Raw genomic sequence first — 19834 nt, 5'->3', positions numbered from 1 at the left:
TCACTGTTGAACGACTTTCAATAATTATTCATCTGTATTACGCTTTCTTCTACCTACTTCTGCCCAGAGGAATATCTGCGGAAATGTTTAATCGAGTTTGACTGGATCCCATCTCTGCTCAGGTAGCCAGCCTTGTTGCACGCTGTCCTCACTGTCAGTGAAAATGTTTAGAAGATAAACTTAAATTTCACGACGTGTTTTATGAAAGCACTTACCCTTCAACGTCAGAGAACGGCTGTGCTGTGCCTCGGGGGTTTCCACGCCCAGAGCAGAGCAGAACTGACCCTGGGCGGACGCGGGGCGCCGGGGCTCCGCTCGCTCTTCTCGGGACCCTCGCGGCCCCCACGGGAGCCCACGCGCGCCTGCTCGGCCCCGCGCGGCGGGCGGGGAGGGTCACCCCCTCTGTGCGCGGGGCGCTTCACAGCTGCCGGCCCTCTCCCGGGGCGCTCCCCTCCCCGGGGGAGCAGCGCAGGGACCCCGCGCGCACCCCGACACCCCAGGCGCCTCTCCCGAGGGAGGACCCAGCGCCCCGCGCCCCGCCTGGCCAGGCGCTCCGGGCACAGACGCGGGCACGGACACGGACGCGGGCACGGGCGCGGGCACCGGGAGCCCCGAGGCCGCGCGGCGCCGCCCGGAGCCGCTCCCACGCTCCGCGGGGCTCCGCCAGACCGCAGGAAGCCCATCCGCGACCCGCGAGGAACCGGGGAGGAATTAAAGCAGGACTCTCCCGCCGCCTCGGGGGAGACAGGTTTCGGGCCTCGCCCCCACCTCGCCGGGACACCTGCAGCCTGTCCGCCCCGAGCTCCCTCTGACCCGCCCGCCACCCCAGCACCTCCGCTGGGACAACAGCGCCGGCGGCTCCGACAGCCTTGCCTTGTCTTGGCTCTTTTACGGCTGCGCTGGGGCTCAGCTGCGGCACACGGGATCTCTCGTTGCAGCGCGGGCTTCTCTCTAGTCGTGGCCTGCGGGTTTTCTCCTCTCTAGTTGGGGCGCACCGGCTCCAGGGCGCGTGGGCTCTGTAATTGTGGCACGTGGGTCCCAGGGCTCGGGGGCTCTGTAGTGGCGGCACGCAGGCGCTCTAGATGAGGCGCGCGAGCTCCGTAGTGGTGGCGCACGGGCTTCCTCGCCCCACAGCATCTGGGATCTTTGTTCCTTGACCAGGGATCAAACCTGCATCCCCTGCACTGGAAGGCAGAGTCTTGACCACTGGGCCTCCAGGAGTCCCCGACAGGCCTTTTGAGATCCGTCATGCAGTGATCTGATCCACATCACCTTGACTGTTTTAAGCACAGTCAGTCTTCAGTTACAGGGGCAGTTTGTTCCTATTTCCTTGAGGCAAGTTCTCGGCATCGTGGCAGCTCGTGCCACGGCTACAGGCTGCTTATCACGTAGTTAACGTCTTCCACCTGGTGGGGACATCTACAAAACAGCTCAAAGGACACAGCTCAGAATATTACCTTAGAGTCCCTGGGGAGAAACTAAAGGTCCTTGACTTTGTTTAAATGGCTAAACTATTATTATTTTGTCTTGTTTGACTGTTTTCCTTTGTTTCTGCATTTTCTGACTTCTCTGATTAAATGTATTCTTTAAAGGTTTTCTACAGACAAAAGGCAGGCAGAGGACATCTGTCCTGGGAAAGCCCCACAGAGTCCTGCTCTGTTACAACAGGAACAAGAGAAGGACCAGGGGACCCCGGTGACCACGGGCAGAAGGGCACGCCGTGAACACACAGAGGTGGCCGCCAGAGCTCAGACTGGACGGCCAGGCAGCGCTCCTGTGGGAAGTGCTCGCGGGGCAGGCAGCCTGGGGAGGGGGTGGGGTGTTCTGCTTTTATTGCAACCTTGTGTCAAACGTCTGTTTAAAACCACGTACATGCGCTGCTCTGATAGAGTTAACGGAGGGAAAGTTGAGAGCACGGTGTCCCACAAACACAGAGTAAACGCGGACATCTACTTTGACCAGCTCTGCAGCGGGCACTGTTGTAGACGCCCAAGAACATCAATTAGCCAGTCAAGACCCTGCCCGTGCAGCTCACGTTCCAGGGCAGACAGACCACAAGCCATACATGTAACTAGCATCCAGAGTGGTGACAGATGCCACCCTGGACACTGCCCTAAACACACGGCCTCCAGCAGATGCCACCAAGACCCAGCCACACACCAGGCACCTGCTGGACCTCCCGAGTCTACACGCAGAGAGCTCCCACGGTCACATGAGCTACGCTGCTCGCCTAGGAACCTACCTTCAGCCCTCCAACCCGGATCCCCCACCCTCTCGCCGGGCGGTCCTTCTGCTGCGTGGTGCGTCTGTGCAGCAACAAAAAGGACGCGCTAAAGCGAACACAGAACTCAGCCCTCACTCTACACGGCATATGTGCAAGTCACCGGCCTCCAGAGCTTAGGTAATTCTACTGCCAAGGACCTGGTAGCCCCCTCCCGGATCTGGCCTGTTGGGCTGGGCTGTACTGAGTTGTTGCCAACTGTTTACATCCCTGCTTTCCCTGACACCCTACCCTGTTCCCACCTGACCAAACAGCCGTACAAGTAGTGAGTCTAGGGTGCAACTGGAATTTTGTGGCTCAAGTGAAATAAAGCATATGAAATCTCCCATAAATTGTAAAACACTGCGCAGGTATTAATAATATTTTGTAGCAATTTTACCGTCTTCTGTGTTTGGGGTACATATCCTTAATAACGAAGTACAGAGTACCGTCAACTAACTGGACTAGGGTTATTTACCTAAGACAGTTTTGCGTTGCAATCTGCAATTTCTTAAATGGCAAATTAGTCATCTGCATTGATTTGCATGTCCACAGAGACGTCTCTTCTATGCTAATGATGGTCTTGCTAGCAAACTATACAAGCAGTAATGAGGAGACTGAACCCCCCACACCTTTGGCTTTGTTGCACAAAGCACAGCTGGTGTTTAGCGTAGATGTCATGGAATTTGTAGGGTTGGGAGGTTTCTTAGAAATCACCTGGCCCAGTGGTTCTCAGCTACGACTGCACGTTAGAATCACGCAGGGAGCTTCAAAAAGGAAGAAAGGAAGGAAAAGAAAGCTGATGCCAAACCCTCCTCCCCAATTCTGATTCAACAGTGCCAGCAACGCCTGGCCATCCGCTGTTTAAAAGCTTCCAGCTGTTTCTAACGGGCAGCCAAGGTCCGTAACCCGTACATGAGGATGGAGCCAGACTCTTCATCTTACAGGTGAGAAAACGGGCTCCTCCTGTGGAGAATTTACTTACACAAAAGGTCAAGGAAATGGCTGGTGGCAGAGCCTAGACGGGCCTTCACTTTTCCGACGTTCCATCCAACGTGTTCGTGCCTCAGACCTCACAAGCACGCTGTGTGGACGAAGGCGCGCGTGCGCACGTGCCAGCTGGATCGACGGCATCAGGCTTTCAGATTAAGGAAAACACTAATCCACTGCGAACAGACCCCAGATGAGTACAGTCTGGGTCTGGTTGTGTTGTTTGTGGTTCCTTTTGAAGAGTGAAGAAAGACAACACACGTCGTGGACATGCCTCTGAGGTGGAGAAGAGCCTGCAGCCCCGCGGCGGCCGTGGGCGCACGCAGCGCAGGACCCCCCGGCCCCCACCCTGACTGGGCAAGGAGGAGGCACGTGACTTGACGGCTGCCGTCGCCGGGGGCCAGAGCCACGCGGCCTACAGACGGGGCTGCTGAGCCGGGCTCCGGACACGTGAGGCTGACACGGGCCCGCGCCCCTTCCCCGAGACCACGGAGCTCTTGATAACGCTTGAGTGCATCTCTGCTCCCTGAAACAAACAGGAACAACAAAGTCCTACCAGGCCCCCAGAGCGGCCACCCAGCATCTGTCCAGGCCACTCGGCAAGTGAGAGAGCACCCCTAGCCAAAGGAAACCACGAGGAACGGGGACTTTTCCCACCATCATCACAAGGTCTGACATGTTGGCAAACAAAAGAGCAGAGGTGGAAGAATCCCACGTGGACGTAGGTTATCATCAAATAGGGTCACAGTGTTTCACGTCGACAGCCGCGAACATAAACATTGTTTCATTTTGCTGAAGCACCAAGACGGACCCAAAGGCAACCCTACTGTGTGTTTTCCTGACGGCACGTGGGATATTCTGCCTTTTACTTCTTCATTCTTATTCCCTACATTGCTGTGTCTTACCAGAGTCGCAGGTAACCTGACTCAAGGGAACGTCCCAGGTGGGCCCCCCAAGACATGCCCCACCTCCTCCACAAGGTCAGCAGGCCCCCAGAGGCCCTCACGCGGTGTTCACAGCAGCCGTCCTGCAACGGCCACACCCTGGCAACCGCCCGAACGCGGCCCCTCGTCCACAGGACGGGACGCGGCAGCGGAGGAACAAACGTCTGAGGCAGGTGTGCGGGCCGGAGCGGACGACCCCGGTGGAGAGCGGGCTCGGGACCCCAAGGAACCGGGGCGGGAGCGTACAGACAGGGAGACAAACCGCCCCGAGTGCGCGTCTCGGTGGGCTTTCATGCATCACGTGGGACTTAGGGAGGGGTGGGCTGCAAGTTGCTGGGTGGGCAGGGAGGGTGGGGGGTGGGGAGGGTCTGCTCCCTCCCCAGGCGAGACCACCAGGGCAGCCAGGGACCCCTTGAGGATGCGGCAACACTGCAGGGAGGGGCTCGGACCTGCGTGGTGACCGGACCCGCAGCACCACTCTGTTGGAGTGGCCTCTCAAGGACTCAAAACCCGGGTCATCTGTCTTGATGAGACCCGTCCCTGTCTGGCCCACAGCCTGGGTAATCGCTATTTTAATGCAGCCATTAATCTTGTACCACTTCCAGTCGCTTCACCGCGTTACACTGTTCACAAAACTGGACCCTTGATCTTGAGCTGGCCTGACTCCGCCAGACCCAGAGCAGCGGCAGGCGTGGGGAGCCTGAGGTCTGTCCAGACCAGTCCTGCCACGGAGAGCCCTTCAGAAAATCACGTTTCCCCCTCCCCCTTTCTCTCCAAGCACTCTCAGAGCATCAGTTCTATTCTAAGCAAAAATCAGAGCTGTTATTTTTCTTTCCAAAATGGAGGAAGAAAGCAGGAAAGCAAACTGTCTTCCTGTCAAACCTCACAGTGGCGAGCTGAGGAAGAGCCCTCCCCCACGGTGGAAGACAGAGCCGGTGAACCTCCTCCTGGGAGACGAAAGCGGTCTCCGCGGGGCTGGCCTCCCCCTCGGGCCCCCTCCCTCCTAACAAAGCCCACAGGCTGGCCACAGTCTGATCTTCACAGGGTCTCACCCACACGCAGCATCACCCGTTTCCAGTCTCTGGGATGTCCTCCAACTCTGAGAACATGTTTAAAACCCCGTTAACAAAGTCAATTTAAAGCCAAATGGATAAAGGGGATGTTTCCTCTCACTTACGAACACGAAAGCAACTGAGAGCTCCCGGGTGCGGGTACCCCCGCCCAGGCCTGCTCCAGCGCCTGGGCGCGTACGAGGCCTCTGGCTCATTCTATCACTGACATCTGTTTTCGGGGCAAAAAACGGACCCCAGTCACCAGCACGCCCCGCGGTGCCTCCAGCCCCCGCCCCGGCTCCGGCACAGGTGCTCGCGGCACAGTGCTTTCGCTTCCACGCCCATCTCGCCATAAACCACCATCTCCTCACTTTCGCCAGCATTGTGAAGGGTGCACAAGGAGCAAACCTAGGACCTGTCCCTTGAAGGCCCGCGACGGCGACCCCCGTGCTCCCGTGCAGTGTGAGGAGGAAGCGTGGGTCAGCCCGGGCTCTAGACCAGGTTCTGCCCCATTCCCCAAACTTAGCATCTAAGAGACAGAGTTTGCCATCCATTACATGAGAAAAGAGTTATCTCGGGAGGAGAGAATCGCTCAGGAACGTTGCAGAAATCCAAGGAGATAACATGTGAAAACACTCAGAAAAGGACAGAGCCCAAGGCAAACGCTGTTACCATGTGACACTGTTTCAGTTACAGACGAGACACGCAGGGCGTTAATCCACTCCGACTCCCTCACGAGCTCTGAGCCCGGGGAGCAGATCAGGGTGTGCTTCAAAACAACCCCACGCCAAGCTTAGCCTCGTGAAAATCACCCCTGAGTCGGAGGGTAGCAGAGACCTCTGCCGTGGTCACCCTGCCGTCAGCTGGCACGCGACAGACCCACCCCGTGGAACCGGCGCATCCCCAGCGTCCTGGCACCGGCAGAGGCCACCCTGGGGCGGCCACGGCTCCTGAGGGCTGGCTGTCGTGTGCCTTCCCAGCTTCCCTGTGGCGGGGCCGGTTGGCTGGAAATCCGCCCAGTGGCAACATGTAGGCCATAAAAACTGGCTACAGATCAACACACCCTGCTCAGAGCCGGTTATTGACTATTTGCCAACACGCCACTGGCTGAACCACTGAAATTGGGCCTCTATGGTTTACCCACACATCAAAAAAAAATGATTTTTTAAATATATAATCTCTAGAACTCGTTTAGTATAAAATTTTGCTTTAAAAATACAGTTTTGTGCTTTTCACACATGTGGCCACTGGCACACGCCGCCCACCCGGTCTCTGGTTGTGGCTAAAACACCAGCAGCTCGTGGCCCCAGCGCCAGCTCCCATCTCCCCCAGCGCCTCCAGCAAGACGAGCCAAAGCTGAATGAGGACGTAGCGCCTTTCCCGCAAGACTGGGCAGCTCCAGACTCAGTCCCGCTAACGGAGAAGCAACTGTCGTGAAAACACATTCACGCTTTAAAACCCTTCCTGCCACAAGCCCGTGTCCATCCTCTGATGAAAATGTCTCCACGTGGAGCTGTTTCAGGGTGTGGGTGTCGCCAGGGCCGGCAGGCATGAGCCCACTCCGGGCACAGCTCCTTGGAGGTCCCCGCCCCAGAGCAGAGAGGGCACACGCGTGGTCTGCGCTCCGCGGGGGCGGCTGCAGCTGGAAGAAAGCCGCACCCTGCAGACTGGACCACATGCTGCAGCCCTGTCCCCATTGGTGACACATTTACAGTCACCATGGCAACTGGATGGGGTAGGGGCGGGGGAGAGCAAAGGGTTCCCAACTCTGACCAGTGGATGCATCCCCAGATACGCGGCTCCCAAGAAGGACATGGTCATAGGCTCAGAAATCTTAGATTGGTTTGAAATGAGCCAATTAAAACTCCAATCTTGGCTTCGAAAGACAGCTCAGACCGTCCAACTACCTAACAGTTGACAATGATAAACTGGAAAAAAAATGTTGTTTTAAATATTAATGCAGAAAAAACAGGTTGCCACAAATATCTTAAAAACCAAATGTTTTAAGCCTTTTGAAAGGAAAAGAAAAAAACTGCAAAGCAAATACCGCTCCAATATAAACTGCGGATAGTGATACTTCTTGGCTCTGATATAACCTGCTTGGCTTAATTCGTTCCACCCAGGCCCCAGATGGCCTGCACGATAGAGGAGCGCTCTTCTTTACACTGACAGACACCAAGATCTAGCACTTACACGAGCGAAACCAAAACCAGAGCCTAAACAAATTAGCAGAGACTCAGGCCAGAAAGGAGGCCCTGGGGGGCGTGGGGTGGGTGCAGGGGTGTGGGTGTGGTTTCTCCCCCCCCCCGCTCACCCCCCCGCCCATCTGCAGAGCTGGGCAGCGTCGCCCCCTGGCAGCTAGCCGGCCATTCGTCCCAGCAGACCCTGACCCAAGGGGAAGAGGCACAGGGCCTCAGGATTCTACACCCGGCATCTGCTCTTTCATCGAGATGCTATTACTTGTTGAGATCACTGGCAGATCCGTGGACCCTGGACCCTGTAGGAGACGCTGTCCATTACTTGCACTTCGAGTTAACTTTCCCCCAGAGAAAGCTCTAAACAGCTCTGGCTTGGATGTGACGGGAAACAGGCAAATCGGTTTCATCTACTAGGCAACGCATTATCCTCTACGGTCCTCACGATGAGAGATTTTGAAGAGTTAGCCCGAGTAATTGGTAAATCAACCTAGAAACTGGGACAAAGGGAAAAAATAATATTTCAAGAGCATCTTAACACACGCGCATGTCCCAAGCAGGGGCGCTGTCCTCAAGGTGGGCGGTCCAGCTCTGAAATGAGACGCCTCCTCACACTCCGGGTCCTTCACCTGCGGGGGGAGGGGGCCCACCAGCTGGAGGTGAAGACCCCCGGCAGGGTGGCGCCTGAGGACGGCTGGGCAAGCCGGCGGCGGGGCTCCGGGGGACGGGTGCTGCCGGAGGACGTCCTGGAGAGGCCTGGGAGGAGACGGTCCCCAGCGGGACTGTGTATTCCCTGTGGACGGGTGATGACGGGGCAACTGAGAGCTGAGCAGGTCACCTCTGCGCCCCGGGAGCGGGGCACGGGGCCTGGAACCTTACACTGAAATTCCGAGGAGGCAGGTGCCCCCGGCAGAGCCGGACCGAGACCAGCCGTGGGCGCCCCGGGACAGGCTGAGCGGGGCTCGTCGGGCCCTGGGCTGCGGAAGAGGCGTGGGGTCAGCGTGCTCAGAGCCACGCTGTGCAGGCGTGAACCCCCAGAGTTTGCTTCCTTGACGCCCTGACTCGAGGGGAGACCACAGACCGCGAGGCCTGAAACGACACTTTTACTCGGGGACGTGTATCCTCGCGCTGTTTATTCAGAACAAGAAGACACCCCCGTCACTGCCCAGTACTGGTTGATGTCGTGACAAAGCCACACCAGATACGATCACATCAGAGTCACCCCGGGGACGGGGACGCGGCCGCCCTATGAAGACGCAAAGAGGCGGGGTCCTCCGCCTCCAGCACACGGATGTCTGATCCCCGGGGAACTGCCGGCCCAGGAGCAGAAGGAAGCGGCGCGTCTCCCCGGAAAGTCAGGGCCCAGAGCCGCTGAGGGGGAGGCGAGCGCGAGCGCCACTCCTGCCTGGTGACCTGCCAGCCGCCGGAGTCTCGGGGGAGGGAAAGCGGGTCCCTTCCAGGTGCCTCTGCCTGGTTCCCCAGCTGCCGGGACAGCCGCGTGCCAGGAGGAGCGAGAAGGCGGTTCCGCCCGCCGCGGCCCAGCGCAGGGCACAGCAGACGGGAGCCTGCAGAGCCCGGGGCGCCCGCGGCCCTGCCCGCTCCTGCGCGCGGCGGGCGCTGCCGTGCAGCGGACTCCGCTGTACCTCGTCTCCGGGCGTCCGGGCGAGGCTCAGACCTGCGTTCCTTCCCGCTGACGCACCACGTTAAGCTCGGCTTCACAGCGTTTACTCAGTAATTAACTCCCATTCCCGCCGACGTCTGATGAATCGGGATTGGGGAGTGGACCGAGCGCCCCGGCCACGCCGAGGGATGCGGGCCACACCTCCGGGCTCCGGGGCTGCGGGCGCCACGGCCCTGCGCGCGGAGCAGCCCCGGACGGCACGGGGGGCCCCGACCCAGCACAGCCCACGGGGGCTGGGCCGTCCGCGGGCGCCTCGCTAGGTCCTCTCATGGAGGAAACGCCTGGCACCTTCGGCGGCGGCGCACACAGGGCGCGGCCGGGCGGGCGCACAGCCGCGGGGAGGGCCGCTGCCTCCGGGCGGGCCGAGGGCGGCGGGAGAGCGCGCGGGGGAAGCACCCCGCGCTCCGCTCCGTGTGCGCAGACGCTCGCTTCCCAACGGGAACGTACCCACGGGCCAGCTGCAGAGTCCGCTCCGAAAGCTGGCAGACACGCCAGGAACGGACGTTTTCCTTTGATGGTGAGACTTGCTAACCTCCCACCATCAGGACGATGCGGCCGTGGGCTCGGGAGTGAGCGGGGTGCTCTGCCTCCCAGGGGAGCCGCGGGCTGACCGCCGCCCCCGGCCCCGGGCGCTCAGTCCACACACGGCATGAAAACGTGAAAAAGGAGAACTGCTTAAGTGGCAGCATCAGAAGCAGCTGTGGTGGCATCTCTGGGAGAGTTTTTATCGTGTCCTTTATCCTCGTCTTTATTTCCAGATTTTATAAATTATAAGTAGGAAAAATAAAACAAAGTCTTTATTTTTAAAAATCCACTTAACAGATGTGTATATAAGCAGTGAGACTTGACACACTATGACTCAGTGCAAAGTTACGTTCCCGTGTCCTCCCTGAGTCCACCGATCTGCTTCATTCCGCCAACCGCCACGGACGATACCTGAGTGTCAGGCGACTCGCTGGCCCCCGACCTCGGAGCTTGTGGTGAGGGAGGTGCACACACCCACCCTGCTCAGGGCAGAGGAGCAGGAGGTTCTAAATCAACCAGGAAGGCTTCCTGGAAGAGGAGAGTTTTGGCGTCGTCCCTGTGACATTCAATTAAATGGTGTGCGTCAGCTAGAAAATGACAAATAAAAGACAATTTTATTTCTAATAAGCTTTATTTTAAATAAACTTCACAGCATGGTATCCTCCTTAAGGATTCTGGGAGTGCTTTACTACTTGACAGTATGTCTTTGTAAAAACTGGTACGCTAGAAAGTTCTGGAAACCATCACCATTTACATGTTACGGGTAAAACATATTTGGTGGCACTCCAAATATTTGGTTCCCATTTTCTACCCTCTAAACAGCTGCTCAGCTTTAAACCAACACACATAAGTACCACGTTGTTGATTCAGGAGAGGATGCCAAACTCTCCATTAAAGCAAAAATAAACAAAAATCTTTGCCATCTCGGTAATGTGTCCTTTCTGTAAGTTTCAAGGACTCTGGACGGATTTTTTACAGGAGCACAGCCCCTCATTCTGCCGCTCTGCTTCTCAAACACACCAACCCAGATACGGGCTTCCCCTCATTTCTTCCCCGTCGCCAGGGACGCCAGGGACGGCCCGGACGGCCCTACGCTCTCCACCCAGAATGCTCGCGGCCATGTGAGAAGGAGGGTGGCTCAGCCCCAGCCTGGCACTGGCCTCCGGCCCCAGGCGGGCAGCACCTGGTCCGTGAAGTGCGTGTGGACGCAGCTGCGCTCAGAAGCTGCTTGGACAGGACTCGCCTCGGGGCCACAAGTCACATGAAAACCCTCTAGAGGGACAAACGGACCTTGGATGGGGAGCCCTACCTTCTCTCCTTAGAGCTCAACAGACACATCAAAGAAGGATCCAGCGCAGGAGCAGGGGGTTGGGGAGGACCGCGCAGGGCCAGACGAACGCTGCAGGGGGCGGGGTTGAAAAGGAGGGCCTCCCGGTCTCCTGGCTCCGCTCGCACCAGCCACCAGCCACACGGGGCCAGCTTCTCCACGCTCCCTCCTCTACCTCCCCAGCTGCTGCCTGCAGGACCTGTGCACACACTGGGTCAGGGTCTGGCCGCGGGAGGCGGGCAGGTCCCCGCGCCCCGAGCGGGTTCCAGAAAGGCCTTTCGGGGACAAGCACAAGTCCTGTGGGTCACCCCAGCCCCCGGCGGGCAGACAGTGCGCGTGAGGCCCCGGCTCGGCTCAGCAACGTCCCCCGCCTGCCAGGCGGGTCTGCGGCCAGGATGGCGGACGTACCTGGAGGCAGACCGCACAGCCAGGCCGACAGGCCCCGGGCAGGGGGCCCCCCCTGGCAGGAACCCACGGGAGAGACGAGGAGGAGGCGGGTGGGCAGGGGTGCTCTGTGCGCTAACCCACGACGGGCGCCATCCGACCAGCCCCCCGTGGGCTCGGGGCATGTCCTGGAAGAGGAGGCGCTGTGCTCCCAGCAGCTGCCCGTCACCGTCCATCCCCAAGATGCCTCCGTGTCTGCACGCGAACTGCCCATAAATCAGTCAGTGCTCTCTGCACGCCCATGACCCCAGACACCTCGCAGAGGAAAGGCGGTGCTTCAAGACGCCTCGAAAAGCTTCCACCCAGAAGGGACGTTAAAACACAAACCCTTAAAAACACTGCAGGCATGGAGATTCGTGGTAGGACAAGCGACGTGTTTTGGTGAAGAGCCGACGGAGGGCAAGACCGGCCTGTGCCAGAGCGGGAGGGAGGCGGGGGGCCCGCAGGAGGGAGGGGCCTGGGAGAGGAAGGAGGCGAGGACGATGCAGGCGGCCACCCAGTGAAGGAGGGCACCTTGAAAGCAACCCTGAGTGACCTCCAACGCTCACGCCGGCCGCAGGAGTCTAGAGAGGCGCCGAGGACCACAGCCGCAGCTGGTGCTGACGTGCAGGGGGCGCAGGGAGGAGGCGGGCGGGAGGCCCACCCCTCAGGAGGGAAACGCAGCACAGCAGGGGCACAGGCCCGTGAGGGTGAAAACCAGAGCATCAGGGGACCCTGCAGCGGGGGGGCGGGTGGGAACTGGGGGTCACTGTGCACGAGGGGTCCCCAAGATGCAGGGCGACAGACGAAAGGGAGAACTCTGAAGAGCAAACTCAAATAATTTTGGCCACTGGAGGAAAAATGTAAGTGTTCCAAAAGTGACTCTTGAGAGAAAGAGATGATCTCATCCTGGAGCGGATTATAGAAAAGAGAGGTTAGGGGAAATCCCATAGGTGTACTAAATACTAGGAAAGCAGGTTTCCAAATGTTTTAGACGTATACTTGATTCCATGGTCAATAACTCGAAATGGGAAATCGTCGAAAAACAGATGTTATGTCCTAACAATAAATTCTGAAGGTACAATTATCAACTACTCCATATATAAAGAAAAAAGGAGATCAAACTTGCAAAGGTTTTTAAAAGACTGTGCTTCTGCTGAGAAGCGAGGTGCTTGTTTTACGCCTGCCGTGGCAGCACACATCAGACCATGTGATGGAAACCAGTGGCCCCCAAGCGCCACGACCTCCAAGGCCCCACCACCAACGACCCAGTACCCTGGGTGTGAGAATACATTCCAGCAAACCCATCCAAAATACCACTGAAAACCTCAGGCACAAAGCTGTTCTTTGCTATGATATTTATATTAATTAATTAATTTATTTATTTAATTTTTTATTTTTTGGGGGTACACCAGGTTCAATCATCTGTTTTTATACACATATCCCCGTATTCCCTCCCTTCCTTGACTCCCCCGCCCTTGAGTCCCCCCCACCCTCCCCGCCCCAGTCCTCTAAGGCATCTTCCATCCTCGAGTTGGACTCCCTTTGTTATACAATAACTTCCCACTGACTGTTTTACAGTTGGTAGTATATATATGTCTGTGCTACTCTCTCGCTTCGTCTCAGTTTCCCCTTCACCCCCCGCCCCCTCCCATACCTCGAGTTCTCCTGTCCATTCTCTGTATCTGCATCCTTGTTCTTGTCACTGAGTTCATTAGTACCATTTTTAGATTCCGTATATGTGAGTTAGCATACAATATTTGTCCTTCTCTTTCTGACTTACTTCACTCTGTATGACAGATTGTAGTTCTATCCACCTCATGACATATAGCTCCATCTCATCCCTTTTTATAGCTGAGTAATATTCCATTGTATATATATGCCACATCTTCTGTATCCATTCATTTGTTGATGGGCATTTAGGTTGCTTCCATGTCCTGGCTATTGTAAATAGTGCTGCAATAAACATTATGGTACAAGTTTCTTTTGGGATTATGGTTTTCTTTGGGTATATGCCCAGGAGTGGGATTACTGGATCATATGGTAGTTCTATTTGTAGTTTTTTAATATATTTATATTAATTTAAACAATGGATGTATCCTAAATGTTAAAAACATGGAAGTGCTTTTTATTTTATTTATTTATTTATTTATTTATTTATTTATTTATTTATTTATTTACTGGCTGTGTTGGGGCTTCTCTAGTTGCCGGTGGTGCCCTCCGTTGTGGGGCACAGGCTCCTCATTGCGGTGGCGTCTGCTGGCGTGGAACCTGGGCTCCAGGCACGTGGGCTTCAGTCGTTGTGGCACATGGGCTCAGTCGTTGTGGCGCACAGGCTTAGTTGCTCCACAGCATGTGGGGTCTTCCCAGACCAGGGCTCGAACCCGTGTCCCCTGCATTGGCAGGCGGATTCCCAACCACTGCGCCACCAGGGACGTCCCCAATGGAAAAAGTTATGTTACACCCACATGATTTGAATACTATGCAGATACAAAAAAGAAAGTCTGCAAACAGGTATCCATAGCGTCAGGAAAGGCAGGTGTTGGACTAGTGACTGAGAAGCTAGGGCACAAAACCGTAGGGTGACTATGAGAGCGCCTGTGCAGAAACACGCCCAGGAAACAGGCTGGAGCAGTACACTACTGACACACAGGTGTGCCCGGGGCAGCACCTTCGACTCCCCTCCCATGTGCTGCTTTTCAAGCTTTTTAATAGCAGCCCACCTCTATTAAAAGAAGAGAAGGGGGAGGAAACGACTAAAGAAATCGGGAAGGACAGAGAGGGCCCCGATCCAGGAGCGGCACCAGAGTGCGGCAGGCGCCCCCGGGAGGGGTGTGTGCGCGGGCACACACCCGGGGGGGAAGGGTCACGCGTGTACTCCGAGAAGGAGGGGGAACCACTCCACCTGCCCCCTCTCGGGTCCGCCGGCCAAGGCTGCGTCGTGCTGCGATGACGGCATCCCCACAGGTCAGTGACCCGGCCGGCGCGGGGAGGTGCCGTCTGCAGCTCTGCTGTGGGGACCCGGCCTTCCCTCTGCGCCCGGGCCCGCCCCCTGGGGAGCGGCCGCGTCACCGCTGAGGGTTCACGTCCTCCCCCCGCGGAGCTCTCTGTGGCCGGGCACACCGTCCTTCCCAAGCCCCTTCCCACGGGAAGGGCAGGACGTCACCAGGAGCCGAGGACGCGGTGAAGTGAGGAGATGAGACTGAACGGCCGAGGACACAGCAGGAGAACCGTGCTTCCTTACAGGGACCGCTTCTCTGAGGCAAAGGGACCCCCGGATACTCGGACACTCCCCCAGGTTACACGCGTGGGCTCCTGCGTCTGGGCGTACTGCAGACGGCACAGCTGCCCTCCCGGATTCAGGGAGTTTTCGAGGAAAACCACGCTCAGTGGCCCACAGCAGCAGGCGTCACGGAAGGCACGAGGGCTGCCCCCAAACGGACAGACTTCAGAACATTCAAATCCTAACTTTCCTCCTGCTCCTTCGGGGCCATGTGTTTGGTCTCATTTGTCGTCTCCACCACAGCAATCTCGGGGAGGGCTTCCATGGGAAAGTGGACACGAGGAGGGGTGTCTGGCCACCAGTCGTCACCGCCTGGCAGAGGGGTCTCCTCAGGTACCCCCCGGGGCCTCGAGCAGAGGCCAACATGCAAACTCTGCAGCCTAACCCCCAAGAGCACTCCTCAGGAGCTGGAATCGCCCACGAAAAGCAAGAGAATGGCCCACTGGTGAAGATCAAAACCCGGACGTGGCCTCTACATCTTGCTGATAAAACGATCCTTGAAAGGCCATGTCCTCAACATCTTCATCCAAGACTTATAGAGCCATGAACTTGAGACGTATCCAGACAAAAATATTATCAGACTCTACCCCCTTGGAGTCTAGAGGCCCAGTCGGGATATTACCGTCGAGGGAAGAACCAGTAACCAGTTACTCCTCAGCTGCTTGTGTTACCTGAACAGTAGCAGCCAACACAGCAGCACCACCCTCCTGAAACGTGGTGGAGACGGCAAGAGAAGAACCGCAACGAGAAGCCCGCGCACCACAGCAAAGAGCCGCCCCGCTCAATGCAACTAGAGAAAGCCCACGCACAACAACCGAGGCCCAACACAGCCGGAAATTAATTAATTAATAAATTAATGTAGAAACAAATTTTGCAAAGCATTCCACGGAAATCCCATTAAGCGCCTGAAACAGCCTTAAGAGCTGGAGGGCCCGGAATGCTGAGCCCACACGCCGGGCAGCCCCTCCGTGCACAGCCGGCATCGGCCAAGGGCCGCGTCTCCTCAGCCCGCGGCCTCGACCGTCCCGGTCACAGGGGCCTCTCCAGGCCCTCTGGGTGGGCCATGATTCACCCTGCATTGATTTTATTGCTGCTACCTAATCTCTTTTTCAAACTGACTGTACTTCTTCATAGTCTCCAAGTTGTCAAATTAAAATGTCTTATTATTTTATTTTTTCCAGCGCAATAAAACAGAACAGCTCCGATTATGAAATCCGCACTGCAGGCTGGGTACACCAGTACATCACACCCAGCAGCGGACAAGCCCAGCTTGTGGTCACTAAACGTGAAAATGGAAAAAAAAAATGTCCTGAGGGGTTCCAACAAAAATACTGATTTTGTCTGCTTCTTTCAGCCCTCAAGAAAGCTTTAGAGGGAGAAGAAGGAAGCAGGGAGGGAGGGCGAGAGGGAGGGTGGTTCCTTCCTGTGCTCGGGGTGGGGGGCCTGTGCCCTGAGACGCGCAGGGTAGGTGCGCACCCGAGACCCAGGAGGGCCAACTCAAGAAAGAGGCAGTGGTGGCCTGAGACCTGACCCCAGGCCACTCCCCGATGTGGACGCCCGCCAGCCCAGCCGGGCCCAGGAGGCTCTTGCCGCGGTGAGGGATGCTGCTGAAGGGCGCTGGGGGGCCGTCCCGGGGGGTCCCCTCCCCAGCCCCCGTGTTTGCTCCCCTGATCCTGGCCCCACTGGTGTCCACCACTGGACCTCGCGGGCTGTTCTGTGCCCAGATTCCCGTCCCGTCACCCACCCCGTGCTAACCCCACCCAAAGCCCGTCAGGTACCCCCTGTCCTCCTGCCCACCCACCTCAGACACCCAAGACATTTCCACCGAGAAGCTTCCAGCGGTGGCCAGAACAGGGTCTCGTGGCTCCCCCAAGGCTGCCCTCTGCGTGGGAGCTGGGGGCTTGGCCGGAGTCCTGGCCCACACAGGTCAGCACCCGAGGCAGCAGGCCTGAACCAGACCTGCCTTTCAGAACCACCTCCGCAGACTCCGTGTGACAATAGCGTGAGCCCGCTTTAACGAAGAACGCAGTGCAAAGGCACTTAAGTGTGCGTCAACGGCACCCGCACGCACACCCCCCAGACCACCTCTAGCTCCCCCCAAAGACAGCAGCGGTCCTTTCACAGCCTTCTCCCTGGTCACACAGGGAGGGGGAAGCACACACGTGGATGGGCTTTCCCAGAAAAATCACACCACGCTATAACCACCGCTCCGCCACCTCCTTTTCTACTCACCACAGAGTGGACATCTTCCTGGTCAGAAAACAGACATTTCACAAGTAGCTTCGTAACGTTCCAGACCACAGACCCACCACAACTTATGAAACTGTTCCCACAAAGCACCCCCACGTCGGTGGAGTTGCGGCTGTTACGGGGTCTTGCCGCTGTAGACACTGCTGGACGCCCTTGCCCTGACGTGCGCGAATCTCCTACTGCCAGGTCACACTGTGAAAGAGGGTCACCGGCGCCCCCTCCCCTGCGCTCTCACCAGCACCGGACGCCACCTGCCTCCTAGTTTCCAGCGATCTGGTGGGTGCGGCTGACACGCGTGGTCCCCTGATTACCGCTGGAGGTTAACATACTTGCACGTGGGCGTCCTTCACGTCCGCGTCTGTGAGTTACTGTGCACACCTTCCCTCGCCTTCCTGTGGGACTCTCTGCCTTTTTCTAGTAATGTTATGTATGAGTCAGATCATAAGAGCTCTGCAGTTACGAATCCAAACCCCTGGTCTGCCGTGTGGCTAACGGTTTCCCAGCCTGCCGCTCTCCTTTGTCACCGTGGTAAGAGACACACGAGAAGCGCCATCGCACCCGCACCACGGGCACAGCTCAGCGGCACCCAGGCACCCTCACTGCTGCGCACATCGCCGCGTCCCTCTCCGGAAGCTCCTCATCTCCCCAGACTGGAGCTCTGTTCCCCCCCAGCCCCGGCACCCCCACCCATCCCACTTTCTGTCTCTATGAGTCGACTCCCCTCGGGACCGCAGGCGCGTGGAATCCTGCAGTATCTGTCCTTCTGCGGCGGGTTTCCCTCACTCAGCATCGCGCGCCGGGCACAGCGTGTTGTAACATGTGTCGGAACTTCCCGGCCTTCCCGGCTGGAGAGCGTCCCACCGTGTGGACCTTCTGCGAGTCCACTCACGTCACACACTCACGTCTGGGCTGCTTCCTGGCCGCTGTAACACTGCTGCGAGCTTGGAGGTGCAGGTCTCTACCCCAGTCCCTGTTTCCCTTTCTTCCGAGGATATACCAGAAGTGGAGGTGCTGGATCACGCGGTAACTATTTCTCATTGTTTGAGGAACCGCCAGCCCGGTTTCCACAGCAGCTGCCCCATTTTACATTCCCACCCACGGAGCGCAGAGTTCTAATTCCTCCACATCCCCCGACACGTGCAACTTTCTGGGCTTTGTTTCTCCGTAGCAGCCACGCTAACAGGTATGAAGTGGTGAGCCTGCTTCTTTCCACTTTTGTCTACGAAGTACCTGAGTCCGCATCCACACAAGGCATTTCAATCGTGCTTAACCAGGCCTGTTGGGCTTTCTGAAAATGCATATAAGGTAGGGTTACATACGTCTACCTGTACCCCAAGACAAGGGAGGGGAGGACGAGAGAGAGAGAGAGAGAGAGGAAACCTGAGTCTGACCACAGAGCACTCGGACTCTGCACCCTGGCATCCCCCCCGCCATCGTGTCCTGGCCGGCTGCCCGGCCACGCCGCCCTGCCCCACACCCCACCTGCCGCCAGGCTGAATCCCGCAGTCCCTGGTGGGAACCACGGATCCAGGCCAGCGGCTGCCTGCCACCCCACTCTGCCACCCCACAGCCGGTCCTTGACTGCACGAGAGAAAATGTCAAATATCGTCCGTCTCCACAAATCAAGGCCTGTGCGCTTACACGTACATTTAAACTGCTTTGCTTTCCCAAAGAACGCGAAGCTGTTACGTTACAGAAGGTTAACGCGACTCCACGCCAGGGAGGCCCGTGGAGGTTAGGGAAGGAAAGCCTCCGAGAACGGCTACGACTTCCAGGCCTGCTTTTGGTCAGGGACACCGGGGAGGGAACAGCGCTACTGCTTTTGCTCCGCTGGGGCCACCCTGTCAATTAAATTAAACACACGCACCTGTTTCCTCTATAGTCACACTTCAAGTCAGGGCAGATGGCACTTTTTTTTAATAAAATTATTATTTTAAAGCTGCCTCCAAATAAAAGCGTCACAAGGCACAGTCGCAAGGTGCCGCACGGGGCCCGGGGACAGGCCTGGCCGCGCACGGCCGCAGCACACAGGCCGGACAGCCCTGCAGCGGTCACACACCGGGCGACCTCTGATCACAGAGGTCGTGATTTCCTCCAGCCCAGGTCACCGTCTGTCCCAACCTGCACAGAAGTCGCCCCAACAAAGAAAAACCACGAAACGGAACCAGGCAGCCCATCAGCAGTTGGTCCCCAGGGCACGTGCGCTGCCGGGACGCAGACCACAGCTGCCCCCGGCCTGAAATCTGCGCTCTCCGATCCAGGACTTTCTCACTCTGCAGTGCTTGGCGCGCCTGGTTTTTGACCTTCAGACTCTCAACAGTGTCTCCTGTGGGCCCAGCGAAGAGCAGCTCAGGGGAGGTCGGGCAGAGGCGCCTTTCACCCTGAGGGCCTCACCGGACTGGACAGAGGGTCCCGGGGCCGCACGGCCTCCCAAGTCAGGTCCACCCAGGCCCCGCGTTTGCACAGAGAGCCGGGCGGAGCCAGGGCCCCTGCACCAGGTGGCGAGCGCCTCGGTCAGGACCCAGGCAGGGACAAACCACCCCCAGCCCCGCCCCAGCACACACACAAGCCAACGACAGAGACGGGCACTGAGGGAGCGAAGAACCCGCCCCACGCGGTCCTCACGGCGCCGCCTGGGGCCCTGCCCGCAGACTTCCCGGGGAGGGGGGTTCCGGCCTCACCGCCGCCCGCGTGCGCACCGCCCGGATCTGCGACCATCACACGAGGCGCGGGGTCTCCTTCTAAGAGGCAGCCCCTCTGAGCGAAGGCTGCAGAGCCCGGGCCTGGGCGGGTAACTGATATTTGAGGTCCCGCCCAGCGGGCTACGGGCCCCGCCTGAACACACAAAGCACCAGACGTCGTCTGCTCTCTACTGAGAGAGGAAAAGAGGGGGCCGCGGGGAGG

At 57.9% G+C, this 19834-nt stretch overlaps 1 protein-coding gene across 1 annotated transcript in view; it reads right to left on the bottom strand.

The window, feature by feature from the left end:
- The window catches only part of PTPRN2 (protein tyrosine phosphatase receptor type N2), a 641085-nt gene that overhangs the window by 579048 nt on the left and 42203 nt on the right, over nucleotides 1-19834 (bottom strand).

Source organism: Hippopotamus amphibius, chromosome 4, assembly GCF_030028045.1.
Source record: "Hippopotamus amphibius kiboko isolate mHipAmp2 chromosome 4, mHipAmp2.hap2, whole genome shotgun sequence".
Lineage (NCBI taxonomy): Eukaryota > Metazoa > Chordata > Mammalia > Artiodactyla > Hippopotamidae > Hippopotamus > Hippopotamus amphibius.
This window is presented reverse-complemented; position numbering and strand designations above follow the sequence as displayed.